The sequence below is a fragment of the Strix aluco genome, chromosome 9, assembly GCF_031877795.1.
Source record: "Strix aluco isolate bStrAlu1 chromosome 9, bStrAlu1.hap1, whole genome shotgun sequence".
NCBI classification, from domain to species: Eukaryota; Metazoa; Chordata; class Aves; order Strigiformes; family Strigidae; genus Strix; species Strix aluco.
In genome coordinates this window covers 26935743-26949289 of record NC_133939.1, presented here as the reverse complement: position 1 = coordinate 26949289, position 13547 = coordinate 26935743, and positions in this window count along the sequence as shown.

The window sequence follows — 13547 nt, the reverse complement described above, 5'->3', positions numbered from 1 at the left end:
AGACACCACAAGATGTCACTCTATCCTAAGAAGCTGGGAAGCATTTTCCCCTTGACAGTGATCCTCTGGCACTGCTGGAAAGCCAAAGAGCCTGAATGGTGCTCAAGTGTGTGTAGGTCTTGGGAAAATCAAGGAGAGTGGCTTGACTTTGAGAGTGTAATGAGACCCAAGTGCCTGAGATTCATAAATGGGGATGGTGGGAACAAACCCCCAGAAAAAACCTGCTTTGTGTTGCAAACTTTTCTCTGATTCTTGATAACAGGTTGCTGTATTAAGTTCATTGCTCGTAAGGGAATTTTTGCATGATTGTTTTGTGCACTTGGTGTAGGGTGAATAAAAGAAAAAGATTGTTCTTTCAACTCATCTCCATGAACAGCAGCAGAGCTGTACTGTGTGGTTACTTCAGAGTATCAGTGCTGTGATAGGACACATTTTCTTAACTACAAGAGAGGAATATCTATGGTTGAAATCATTGATACACTGACCCTATTGTTCTGTTGTTGTTCTTTTGTTTACCATTATTTCCCCCCTCCCTTGCTGTACACTCCCTTACGTACAGTCACTAGAATTTCTGTGCGAGCAGATTCCCAGCGTGTTCTGCCCTTGTACAGTGAGGTGACACCACTGTCGGGTGTTCTACTCTTCATGGAGAGGAGGCAATATTGTTCCTATGAGGATTTTCTAAAAAAGACAAGGCATACTCCAAAACTGGTGTTTACAAGCTAATTCTTGAGTTGTTTCTGTCCCTTTTAATGGGCAATCTTTGCTTTTGTCCCTACAGTAGAAAATGGAAATACATGGATTAAAGAGATGGATGATTTACCCCTGAAACCCAGTGCCAGGGAGGAGAAAAACTATCTTAGTAACTCAAATAATACCAGCAAGAAGTGGGTTGACTTCCCTTGTGAGCTACTCTGCATCTACAGACACAGCTGATGAGAAATTGTAGATTAATTTGGCTTGTAAAGCTGTCTGTAGCCCCCAAGGATTTTGGATCAAGCTGCAGTAGTTACGGGGGTCCAGACAGAATGAAGGCTCTGCCTGCTTACTGGGGACCTTTGGTAATGGGTTCAGTAGCTTGTCTTTGGCTTCCAACTGGCATCAGTTAAGGGCTATAAAACAAAGTTACAAATGAGAAACCATTCGCAATACACAAACGTACTTGGTGCTGTAAAACTCATGAACAACGCTATCTGTTACCCCCATCTACCAGAGCTTCTCAAATGCTGTTCTCTTTATATAGTACTGCTCTTAAAACAACATCCACATGAATGTCTTTCATTTCACAGCACTAATTAGAAGCTTGAGTCACGGACCAATTGCTCTAGGCATTAGGCAAACTGAATAAAAAGATAGACAAAACTCATGTAATAAAATGCAGTTTAAATTGCAGTTTACAGACGGTAGCACAGTGCAATAGTCAAGGCTGTAAGGCTAATGAAGGATATCAGACTTATTCACAGTTGCTCTGGCAGGCAGGTAAATGGAGAAGGGTGGTGAAGATAAATGTATTATCCAAACAGTAGACAAGTCTCGGCTCCATTTGCTATTTTAGAAATTGTTCAGAATTTTTCAAAGCACCTTACAAATGTGGCCTCCAAACTCCGTTAATGGCTCTGCCTGGAAGTTGGGCAGCTAATTATTCTCGGGTAGGTGCAACTCCGAGCCAAGCACAGCAAAGGTCAAAATGTTGGCAGCTGTTCCTAAAAAGCATGGTATGCAAAAGTCTTCGCGGCACTCTCCACTTTCAACTGTGATCAAATCGTCTGAAAGTTTCTTTTCTTAATGATGTGTTTGCAACACTGTGTTCTGGAAACTAATCTCACAGATAGTGGTAGGAAAATTCTAGGTCTACTACGACCTGGCTGAGGAAAATGACAGAAATTGTTCCTGCAGCTAGAGAATTTAGCCCATTGCCTGAGTTTTTATCTTTTCAGCCCCACTGAATCACAATATGAATGAAGTTTCAGACATGACCCGTGTTTTACTGATAACGAGTTGTTTTACTATCTGTTTCTCAAAAACACGCATCTTCTCTTCCCTAAGGAAGAGTCATCTTTAGGACAAACTGAGGGAAGAATTCCTACAGAAAAAATTATTATTTAATTGTGTTGAAGTGCTTTTAAGTAAGGGAAAGAAAAACCCATATGGAGGAAATCTGGATTGTGTTGAAATCATGTCTTTTATGCTCTCATTAAGGTATTGGAATTGACCATAGAAAAATTGCTTTTTCTTTAAGAACAATTTATTTAGATGGGCTTCAACCATTACTTCAACTATTTTAATGCTACCGAAAGAGTTTAGACCCAATCATAGTTTAACATTTTTACTCTATTTACATGTATTTGTTAAGAGTCATGTTTTAAAACAAAGCAGCTTGCAGTGCTGGAATGCTTACAAGCAGTAACTGTATGATAGCACTGCCTGAATAGAATGAAAGAAATATGTCAAAACATGCTAAGAAATAAAAGACACCATGAAGTCCATCTTGCCCTGAGACCTGTAAGGATCATGGTCTGGGCAATGCCAAATCTCATCAGTCACCAACAGTCCAATGCAAAAAGCCTGTTTATTTAAGGTTTTTTCCATTGTCAATATACTTTTAGATGACATATTTCTAAAGGTAACAGCCGGAAAGCTGGCATAGTTTGACACAGGAATTAATAAAATTTCTCAAGCTTATTGCAAGAGAAATACCGGTCTTAAAATTCATTGGCTCTCCTGGGAAACATTCTCTTTGAGTCAGGCTGCAGCTTGGAATTACCAGCATATAGTGACAGTCTGTTGTTTTCCAGGAGCAGGACCAGATAAAAGTCTCCTGCTGCCTCTGAACCGAGGATATGTCTTCATCAGCTGAGCTGCTATTAAAGCCCTCAGTGAAACCCACAGAGAGGTAAAAGAGACCAATTCTAGTGTTGCTACTGCCTGTTTTACGTTTTGTGTCTCCGTTGATTATTCCTCTACAGAATTTTCTCCTTGGTCTAAACAAAAAGAGAATCAGAGACAATGTGCTACAGTTTATAAACTCACTTCAGGTTATTTGAAGAGAAATTATTTGTGAATTGTCACAGTATTTCAGAGCTAGTCTTACTGCTAAGAGGGTGCAAGTTGAACAGGCTAACCTTGAGCTTTTTAAATTCATTTATTTTCCAGTGTTCCAAGTTGAATGTGTATACATCTATGGAACGAAGTGTTCTGAGGAGGTGATCTCTTGATTACTGACCTTTTGAATCATAACACATGTGGGACAGACAGCGTGGAACCATGAGTAAAATAGCTTGCCTTGTATCAGGCGTTTACAAAAGCCAAGGACATTACCAGTTCTTCCTCTTCACTATGACGATTACAACAAGGTAGGCGTGAGCCATCCTAAGGGAGAAAGTGCAGTTACCTCTGAGCAGAAATTAAGGAATATCTAGTTCCATAACCTTAAATGTTTAAATGAAGCAAAAAATCAAGTGGTGTCCAAAACACTCGCAGCAAAGAGCATCATCAGAAAAAGCTAAATTTAATCAGAGTCATCTGGAGCCAGTTCCAAATCCCTTTGTAGTGCATCAAAAAAAGATTGCCATTAGTTTCAGTCAGTTTTGAACCACGTGCAGATTTCTCTCAGGCTTTGCCCTGAAGCATGAGTACAAAGAACCAGGTGATTAGTAAGAACTCAATTTTTGCCCCATTTGCAAAAATTATTTCAGGTGATTTACCTGAAAATATGAAATGGACTTCTAATTACAGTTTTTCTACAGAAAAAATGTCAAGACTGTAAGCATATGTCTACACACATGCATGCACTCCATTAAATGTGGACATACTATGAGAATCACAAATGCTGTTACTGTTTTACTATTATGTTACAATAAGTAAGCAAAACCTAACCTATGTGTCTTTGCATGAAGCCATAGGATAATGCAGTGCAGAATAATGAAGCTACTCTGTGCCTCTTGGTTTAGAGGCTGGAGGACTTTTCTTTGGTGCAGGATACATATAATGGAATAAAAGGGTTGTTTGCCCCTCTCCTTTTCTCAGTAACTGTTTAGGGAGCCTAGCTTGGCTAGGTTCCTGTCTTCAGGTCCCTGAAGTTAAATAAGATGAATTCAGGCCTCTTGAAACTGCGGGCAGTACGTTCCTCTGCCTACAACCATTGCACAGAGAATTCACAAGGTAAATATAAGCAGACAGATGAAGGTAGAGAATCCTGGGGAAATAAACAGGTATCAGTGTTTAAGACGATGAGCAGTGGCTAAGCTCACCAGCCACCCAGCCACTGTTGACATGGAGGGCCCTGAGGAGGAGCCATGACCCCCAGTTGAGCTGGCAGAACTCATTCCCTTATATGCTGCCTCCGTGTTACTTTGCATGTATTTTCTAGATACAGCAACCTGTTAGTAGATTTATTGGCAGTACACTAAGAAGTATCTTTAAGACAAGTTAATTCAGGCTCTAATAGCCTTGATAACACCTGCTTAAAATATGCTTCCTCTATGAACGACAAGAGTACAGAGATTATATTATGATAGTTCCATGACAAGTGACTTCCAAAAAGGAACGTAAAAGGCTATTTTTCAGAAGGGCCATTAACCATCTGGCAGCCCATTTCCCACCCTTCATTGTAAGCATGATAAGCTGAAGAGCATTCAAGGAAAAGGCAGATTGAAGTTTTTGCTGTTTCCCTAGGAAATGCATATGGATGACTCCATAGACAAAGGTTTTGAAGTAGAAAACAGGTTTCAGAGTTGTATCTCCTTCAGTGCTGTAAAGCCCAGCTTATTTTTTAGAGTTTCTGTACAAAGACTTTTTTTTTTAAAAAGGTGCTTGGAGATTATTCATTTTGCAGGTGTGTTCACATTCAGCACAGACACATGGAAGACAGTCTCCAAATAAACTAAAGGGTATCTAAGTGTTGTGCTTTTGTGTGTCACGCCGTTGTAAGTGTGGCAGTAACACTGCTGGTGACTTAAGCTGCTGTAACACTATCGAAGCCTGCACAGACACAGCAGTTAGGACTCATTTTTACCCAACACAGTTGGTAGAACAGTATAAAATCCCAGTCTTTGCTCCTGTCCTCAAGCTCAGAATTTACCTAGAACCTTGCAGGTTAAGGTTTTGCTTCATATGGGAGAAGGCTATTGTGCAGGAAAATGGTATTTTACTGCCTTGTCAGCTAAGATCTACGATCCAAAGAGTGATGGTGGCTCTGCCTCTGCCATCAGGCTGGTGCTCCTTTTGGCTCCCCCTCGGCTCCTGTGCCTGTAGTCACTGACTAGTGTGTGACACAGTCTAGTGGTTTGCATGCCTGTGTTCCCTTCACGTGGTGAGGGGGATGCAGAGGGATGGTAGTTTGAATCACAGGGGTTTTTGCTCCAATGCATCACGGCTGAAGCACTGCCCGGGCACACACTGGACTCAGAACTGGTCTCTGGTCCACCCATTTGACTGTAGTCCAAGTGTCTCATTCCACAGAAAACTGGCGTTGCTGGAACAGAGACAGTAACCCTCGTGCTGAGTGACCAACAAATACAGTTAGTCTAATGGCCTTGGGGCAGGGAAGGAAGAACCCTGCTAGTTTGGCACTGGGTTAAGGTCCCTGCCCTTTTAAACTCTCGTGATGTCTTTCTAAGGCTGAAAATTGGAACAATATGATGCTGTAAATTGCTGATCATAAACCAAGATGAAGACTGATGTGCAGCTACCCTCTGTGTCCCAAGCTACTGTCCCAAATCACTGACTCGCCTTGTTGGGCCAAAGTGTCAATGGATTTATGTGGTAGAAAAATCCAGCGAACAATCAAAGCATTTAAAAACAAGCCAACAAATATGAAGCATTTGGGAGCAGCAGCTGATGTTCCCTCAGAGATGCAACACATGATTTCTGTAATCATAAAAATATATTTAATTTTGTTTATTTAAACCAGCCTGTGTTTTGCTGTGAGCATTAATCATCTGGTGTCACACAATAGCACACCAAATGTCACACATTGAATCACATCTCCTGCAACACTGTTATGAATATTCTGGATGTACTCCACAGCTGTAGAAAGAAGTACTTCATGCCTTGCTAGCCATAGAACAAACACACTCTTGCAGCTTCATTTTGTATTCAGTAGCTCTACAAAACAGCAGAGGCAGCATGCAAAATGAGGAGGAATACTACTGAAGCTCAGCTGCTGATGTTTCACAATTTAACTGCAAAACCTGTGAGGTCTGAAAGAAGATATTAAAGTACAAGTATGAGCGGAAATCTTAAACTACCTCAATCAAGAGAATTACACCTGGTCACTTCGTTTTTCAATATGTTTTGTTTACCTGAAGAAGCAACAACACATAACGTTTTCTGCTGAAGACAAGGCCCCCATCGTTCCCCAGTGCGAGTCAAGGAGAAAAGAAAATTCCTATTTCCCAACTGCTGGGATACAGCGTGGAGCTGGCAGGGCAAGTCAAAGTGGAGCAGCTGAAAGATGGGTATAGCTTATGTTTGAGACTAGTTCAGTGGCCTGACAGGTCTGTGACTGGAGAATATAGTAACATAAAGTAGTTTAACAGCACCTTCATAACCCCACCTTAGGCCAGCAGTGGCCTTAGACTCATTGAAGTCCAAAGATCAGGATGGATCTGAATAGTATGGGTTTTAATCTTTCTTTTTTTCTTAAAGAAAAGCTGCTGCTTCTATTGCCTCATCTCTGTTAAAGCAAAAATGTAAGGGGGGGTGGGAAGCGAACCCATGAAAAATTATAGATTTGTCTTCAGAGGGGATTTTGGATGAAAACTGCTAAAGCAGAGAGAGGCACTGGATGAAGTCATTCTTTTTCAAGCCAGTGGATTGTCTTTACTGGGCCCTGCTTGAAACTAATCAGTTGGCAGGAAAGGCTAATGCATATTGATGGTGCACTCCCCTTATCAGTGATTACAAACACATGCTCTGGGATGTCCCGCCAAAAGATTTGGTGCCCTGCAGTACCAAAACTTGAGTGGAAAGACACTATTGTGGCGAGAAAGGGGAAGGTGCATCATCCAGCTGAAGATACTTTAAGGTATTCTTGTCTTTTGAATATATATGAGTCAAGAATCCCTTCTCTACTGAAGTCAGTAGACCTGATTTAAAATAGATATTTATATCTGTGCCTTGTGAATGCAAACTGCTTGTTACTCAGACATCCCCATTTGGTGAGGCTAGCACTCACACCTGCTTAGCAGCAGGTACAGATACTTAGCTGAGGGACAAAGCAATGGAAAACCAGTGCCAAGAATGCTTAAACACCCCCAGTGCTGCTGAAAGGAGAACGTCGTGTAGCCCTCGGGACTCATATACTGTGGTACAGCAAATGCAGTCTCTGACTTTGACCAGAAACACATTTTCATTACATTTAATTTCTTTTGGCAAGACATGCCAGTTTCTAACTTGAAATGCAGGAATTGTGGACAGCTACAGTGCGTCTGTCTTCTTCCTATAAAAAAAGCACTGGAGAGAAACAAGGCTGTTTCTCCTTTCTTGTAACACAAGGCTGCCATTTTTTCAAACTGAAAGCAAGTGGGAGAAAAGTATTTGGATTTCCTGACAAAAGCTGCATGAACACAACACCTTTAATAAAAATAGATGGTTCTCCTCATAATGCTTCTCTCTTCTTTTCCCCATGGTCACGGAAGCTCTGCTTTCTGTTTTCAGCTAGAGAACATCTTTTTTATCCTTGCAGACAGCGAATAACAAGACATTCATTTGAACTACATCTTTTTTGGCAAAAAGACTCGGGGAAAGAATAGGGATAAAAAAATCAGAGATGTCAGGAACAAGTTCTGCCTGTAAATACACGTTTGTAATTCTCAGTTCCTTCTTTCATTGCAGTGGGGGCAGGTGTTTCTGAATTTTAAACAACCAAATTATGTTTATCATTCAACTCTATTGCTTTTGCATGCTTTCCTGTTCTTTCACTCTTTTCTTAGCATATGTAGAGCTGGGTAGTTTTTACCATCTTGGCCCAGCAATGGAGTAACGTCAACCAGAAGTGTAGTTCAGTAAAAGGTATTGCATCATTGAAACAAATGTAAGAATGGATAGACATTTGAAAGAGAATAGATATGTTTTAAAGCACATTTGTACTGAAATTCAGTGGTCTTTGATGAAATTTTTATCTGTACAAGAATACTTACACCCTGTTCCCCTGCCTGTCTTTGCACATTAGTTACATATGTAACCGTGCACACGTGTATACGCACACACACACAAATATGTGCATGAACAAATACGCATATCTGTAAACATGCATGTAAAATGGGTTTGCTGTGCAGGTGGGGTTTGCTATATTGTGTGTGTATGCACACAACTAAATGTATTTCAGTATATGAATGAAACAGATATATGTGTGAGGTACAGGAAGGTACTGGGGAGGAAAGAAAGGGAGGGAAAGGTGCAAAGTATTTCAGACAAAAGGAAAGGCTGCCCAGTATTAAATATCTGAGAACCACTGGTATTGATAATGGCAGACTGAATGAGTCAAATGTATTATGAGTAGTTTTCCCATTCCATACTTAAAGAGATTATGCCTATTTATCTTAAATATCTAACATATGACAACTTCGTAAAGCCAGTTTAATAAAGGAGTGCTCTAGTGACTCCTAAGTATTCCCATATTTGCAAGATCTGAGTTTCAGGAAGGCAGGGTTTTGATGGATGAAGTGAAACAATTTTTTCAATATAATTCAGGTAATCAATTCTCCACAAAAAAAGGAAACATAACTCTTTAGCAGTTGGCAGCAGTTACATAAATAAATACAGCAATTTATGGAAATATGGTGGCATCTGCAATGATGAAAGTTAGACAGGAGACAAATGAGTGATACTGCTTCAAATGACACAGTGTAAAAGGAAGCCTACAAGGCTGCAACAGGAAATTGTTTATCAAAATTAATTTAGAATGATTTTCATATGATTAAAATTACCTGATGAGACTTGTGTTCAATAAATTAGGAAGTCCTTAATGAATGTTGTATTCCATCAGGAATTATTAACAATTAACATATGAAAAGACGAAACACAAGATTCGTAAGAAAAGATGTGGATGCCCTCATAGAGGAGTTTTCATCTCTGGGTGTCTTCGTCAAATGTCTGATCTTGTTTGTTTTGGCAGCTTTGGATAATATGTTTCAAATTTTAAGAATTAGACAGAACTGTCATTTGGACAAGTGAAGACTGACAGAAAGCTCATTAAAATGGATGGCAGTTTGCCTATCAATTTCAATGAGCTCTAAACCATGACCTCTGTAAAAGAATGCTCGGTTCAATCTCTTGTGAAAAATCTGGCAGATATCTGGCAGATACCTGGCAGATAACTTTTGGGTTTTTCTTATGTTCACATGCAAGTTTGATTCTGCTCCAGTTGAATTCAATGGCAGTACTCTTAAGGGCTAAAAGGTTAAGCATAAGCTTATGTGCATCTGTGGATTAGGGATGCAATAATTTTGTTCAATATAAAAAGCAGTGTTTTAAGGTGAAAGCAGAAATATATCTCATCTCAGTGAGACATATAAAGGGGGAAATCATTATTACACATCAATCAAGAGGAGTTCTGCATGCCACCAACTTCACTTGGGATATGATTTTGTTTTCTATTTCATACATGCACAGATAAGTTGCTCAGTGCAAGAGATGGCAAGTTATGTCCATTATTTTTTTGAGAAGAAACTTTTGAGACGAAAAATCTCAAAACATTACTTATATGTGATCTTTCTTTAGTGTCAGGAAAAGTCTACTTTATCCAGAAATTGTTGACCTACATTTTATTAGAAAAGTCAGATTTGATACTGAAATAAGTTTCTCCTAAACCAAATAAAAATCCCATTCTTCATCCCATAAACATCTCTTTTTATGGCTTGATCCAAAGACCATAAAGTCAATGGAAAGACTCAGTCTTCAGTGCCAGATATTATGACTTGCAAGCCCATTGTTTTTCCAGAAGAAAGAAAAAAGTTTCAGTACTTGTTGGTTACAGCCCCTCCAGCCCTCTTGGAATTCCTGGGTTTATAACACCTTAGAAAACCAGACATATATAGTTTTCACTTCAATTATTTATGCGGCTAGTTGTTGATTCCTTTTTGTCTGGTAACCCTGATGAAATGTTTCACTAACTCTGCTCTTCTTCTATCCAGGCTGTATTCTGCTGTACTTGGCTTTTCCCTGTGAATGCTCTCCAAGTCCTACCAGTGGGAGTCAAATAGTTTACTGGAATACTGAATAGGCAGGACAAAAAGAAATTTGTTGCCTTGGTAACTCAGCAAAATAACCGGTTAGTTTATGCAAGTGTGCCTGCTTATCTGCCTAAGCACAGATGAGCATATATGCGTTTCATATTGCATTCCTTTTCTAGTGCTTCCTATGAGTATCTAGGCAGCTTATACTAACAAATTATTCAAAGAAATTCTGTCTCTAACTGATTAATCCAACAGGAATGCCATGAATTCTTGGATATAACCAAACCAGGTAAAATCAATATAGAAATTAACTTTCTGCTGTCGCTATAATGTCGTGAAGTTTTTAGATCTGATTTTACTGGTGGCATCAACCTAATGGTTTGATATCACCAATAAGTATCAAACTAACACTAGGTAAAGTAAGAATTTTATATAAAAAACATGAAATTACATCAACAAACTGATTTTTACAAACTGCTCTATCCCTGAATCAGAAAAATGTTATAATAGAGAAGTGCCATTTAAGTATCCTTTAACGATGATTAACACAATGTCAGATCAGAATGACTCAGCCATTTAAATGCATAGACTTTAAAGCCAGATTGTTCATCTAGTCTGATCTTAATGAAGTCAGTCTCTGTGAATCCTGTATGAATGCTGACCCTATTCACATTAACAGAATTTTTGCCGTTGACTACCACAGCGCCAGGATTTCATGGTCTGAGCATTTCAGTTATTTCTATGTAAAAGGGGGAGGGATAATATTATTTCCTTTCTCCTACTCTTTGTCTGCTCTGTTCAATTAGACTACAAACTCTCTGGAGCAAACTCAGAACAATAGGGCCTCTTGTGGCCTACAGCGGTCATAATAATTGGAATTGTTTCCATCATTAATCAGATCTTGGGATGAGACCTATTCTGCCCAGTTCATACATATTTCATATACCTGTAGGACATGTGGGGAAGCATCCGATCGGTGGAATGTAGATGGGAGAGACACGTGGTTGAGACTGATACCCACCCTGTATTAGCCCTTCTCAGCCATTTCAAAGACAAAATTACGTATCAAAATTGGATAAAGTAGAAAAAACTATTTCTTTCTTGCAGGGGTGGGACATGCTGCTGAATTTCTTGGCAGAAGCACATTTTTATGGGAAGGTTGTAAAGATCTGAAAAATAGTGTTTATAATGGAAAGGCCAACACCATCTTAAATATGTAATTTCACTGAAACAGCACATAGATAATTTTTCATATGCTTTATGAGGAATGCATTTGCCATAGAAGATCTGAAGCCCGTTAGGCTGTGATGTGGACCAGTACCTTTCATTTTATATATAGAGGAAAAATGGCAAGTAGAAAGGCCCCAAATTACAGTCTTGTTTAATTTAGAATTTTTTTTTTTTTTTTGGTAGATAGAGAAAAGATATGCTCAAGTGACCTGAAACTCGTAACACGCCGTCCTTTGCCCACCCTGTAATAACCTATTTTTATTCCACCTAAAGTTTTCGAGAAACCTGTGTGGAATGACGACTTTGTTAAATTTCAGATAATGATCTGACAATTCAGCATTTGGAACCACAAAATACCGTTGCATAGGAGCTGAAATTTTCTGATAAAAATTATGCTCCTGTGCTTTACTGTCACAGTGAAGTTTGCCAGCAGAATTTCTAAGAGAATGTTTTGGAGACTTCAGTCACTGTTGGAGAAAGAATATGCCTTGCTATACAGAAAGATTTTATAATGATCAGCCTTTACAATGATCAAGCAGAGAAAAGAGAAATCTGAAGGAAAGGGAGGATAGGGAATAATTTTTCTGTGAAGAAATTGAAAGGTAGGAAGTCTGAACCACAGAGGTTTGTGACTATATGGTATTTCCAGTTGAATATCCCTGGGCAGAGGGCTTTACTGGGTACTTTTTTCCACATTGATCTTGATCTATTTATCCCCTCTTCTTTCAGCATGGAGCCTAGGAGCTCAAGTGAAGGAGGAACTATGCTTGTGATGTGGGAGATGCAGATCAATAGGGCATGACTGACCACTCTATTATAACCTTACACCGCACAGCACTGAAACTTGGTTCCTGTAACTACTGTTGGAGTTTAAAAGCCATCTCTAAGCTTCAGCAGGAACTCACCAGAGCCCCTAACAATACTGGGCTGCTGCAGTTCCATCAGTGGCACACTGCCAGTGTCTACACTTTGTCTGAGTGAACCAAATGAGCATTATATCAAACACATTTTGAAGTGAATAGCTTCACTATTCTATAGCTTTAACCTATAGCTTTAATGTTTTAAGAAAAATATAAAAATAGACACAAAACTGACCTGTCAGTTCCCACCAAGAGAAGAGTCTCTTGTTTTCATTCTCAGATGCACACTTCAAGCAGGAAGCCTGGAAGATTGTTTATAAAATGGCTGAGCACGTTCAAATGAGGCAAGGACATTCAACAGAGTGAAGAGATGCTCAGGAAGAACTTTCATGAACATTATGTAAAATATGAGGCTCTTTAAGTATCAATTTTCTTTTCATCCAGAGTTCTTGGGTAAATTAATAAAGCATTTAACAGCCATTAATTAAGCAGGGGATATTTTAAGCAAAGAAAAGATAAACTTCAAGTGGGCAAAACTGTGAAAGCAATTCAGAAAAGTGAAGTCGCTGGAGTGAGCACACCAGAGATTCATCCGGATGATCACGTATCTTGCTACAGGTATCACCAACCTATCTTTAGCCACCTTCTGGAAAGACAGTTCATTGATACCAGCTAGATCAGCACAGGAATTTGTTTGATGTGCTTAAGAGATTGGTAACAATAGCTCTAACGTGACTGCGTTGCGAGGTGACAGTGTTTCCTTGGAGACAGTGAATCCATACAGCCCCAGCCAGGATCCTTGCAGGTTACCTCTCCAGAGGATGTAGAACTACCTCTCTATGCAGGGGCAAAGATGGGAAGATAAGCTTTGGCTGTAGACAAATAGCCTTATGCAAGATGTGAGGATTTTATGAAACAGCAAGACATGTCTGAAAGGTAGGAGGGTGAAAGAAGAGAAGTAACTGTAGTCATTGCACAGCTGGCTTGACATGCTTTGACAACAAAGATAGTGTTACAGGATTAAGTATCTTTTTAAAATGTACCAACCTGTATTGCTGATGGAGATTGTTGTGCAGTGAAAACAGGAAGAAAAATGTTTTTTTTTTCTTGATGTCATTGGCTGATTACTGAAAGACAAAAGGTGTCTCAACAAAAATGTGTAATTTGTTGTAAAAATGCCTGAAAGGCACATTGATTGAGATGTGGAATTTGTATCATTGCAAGTTAGATCCATGAAGAGCTGCACGGAATGTTAGTTAATATGCTAGGAATGTATAAT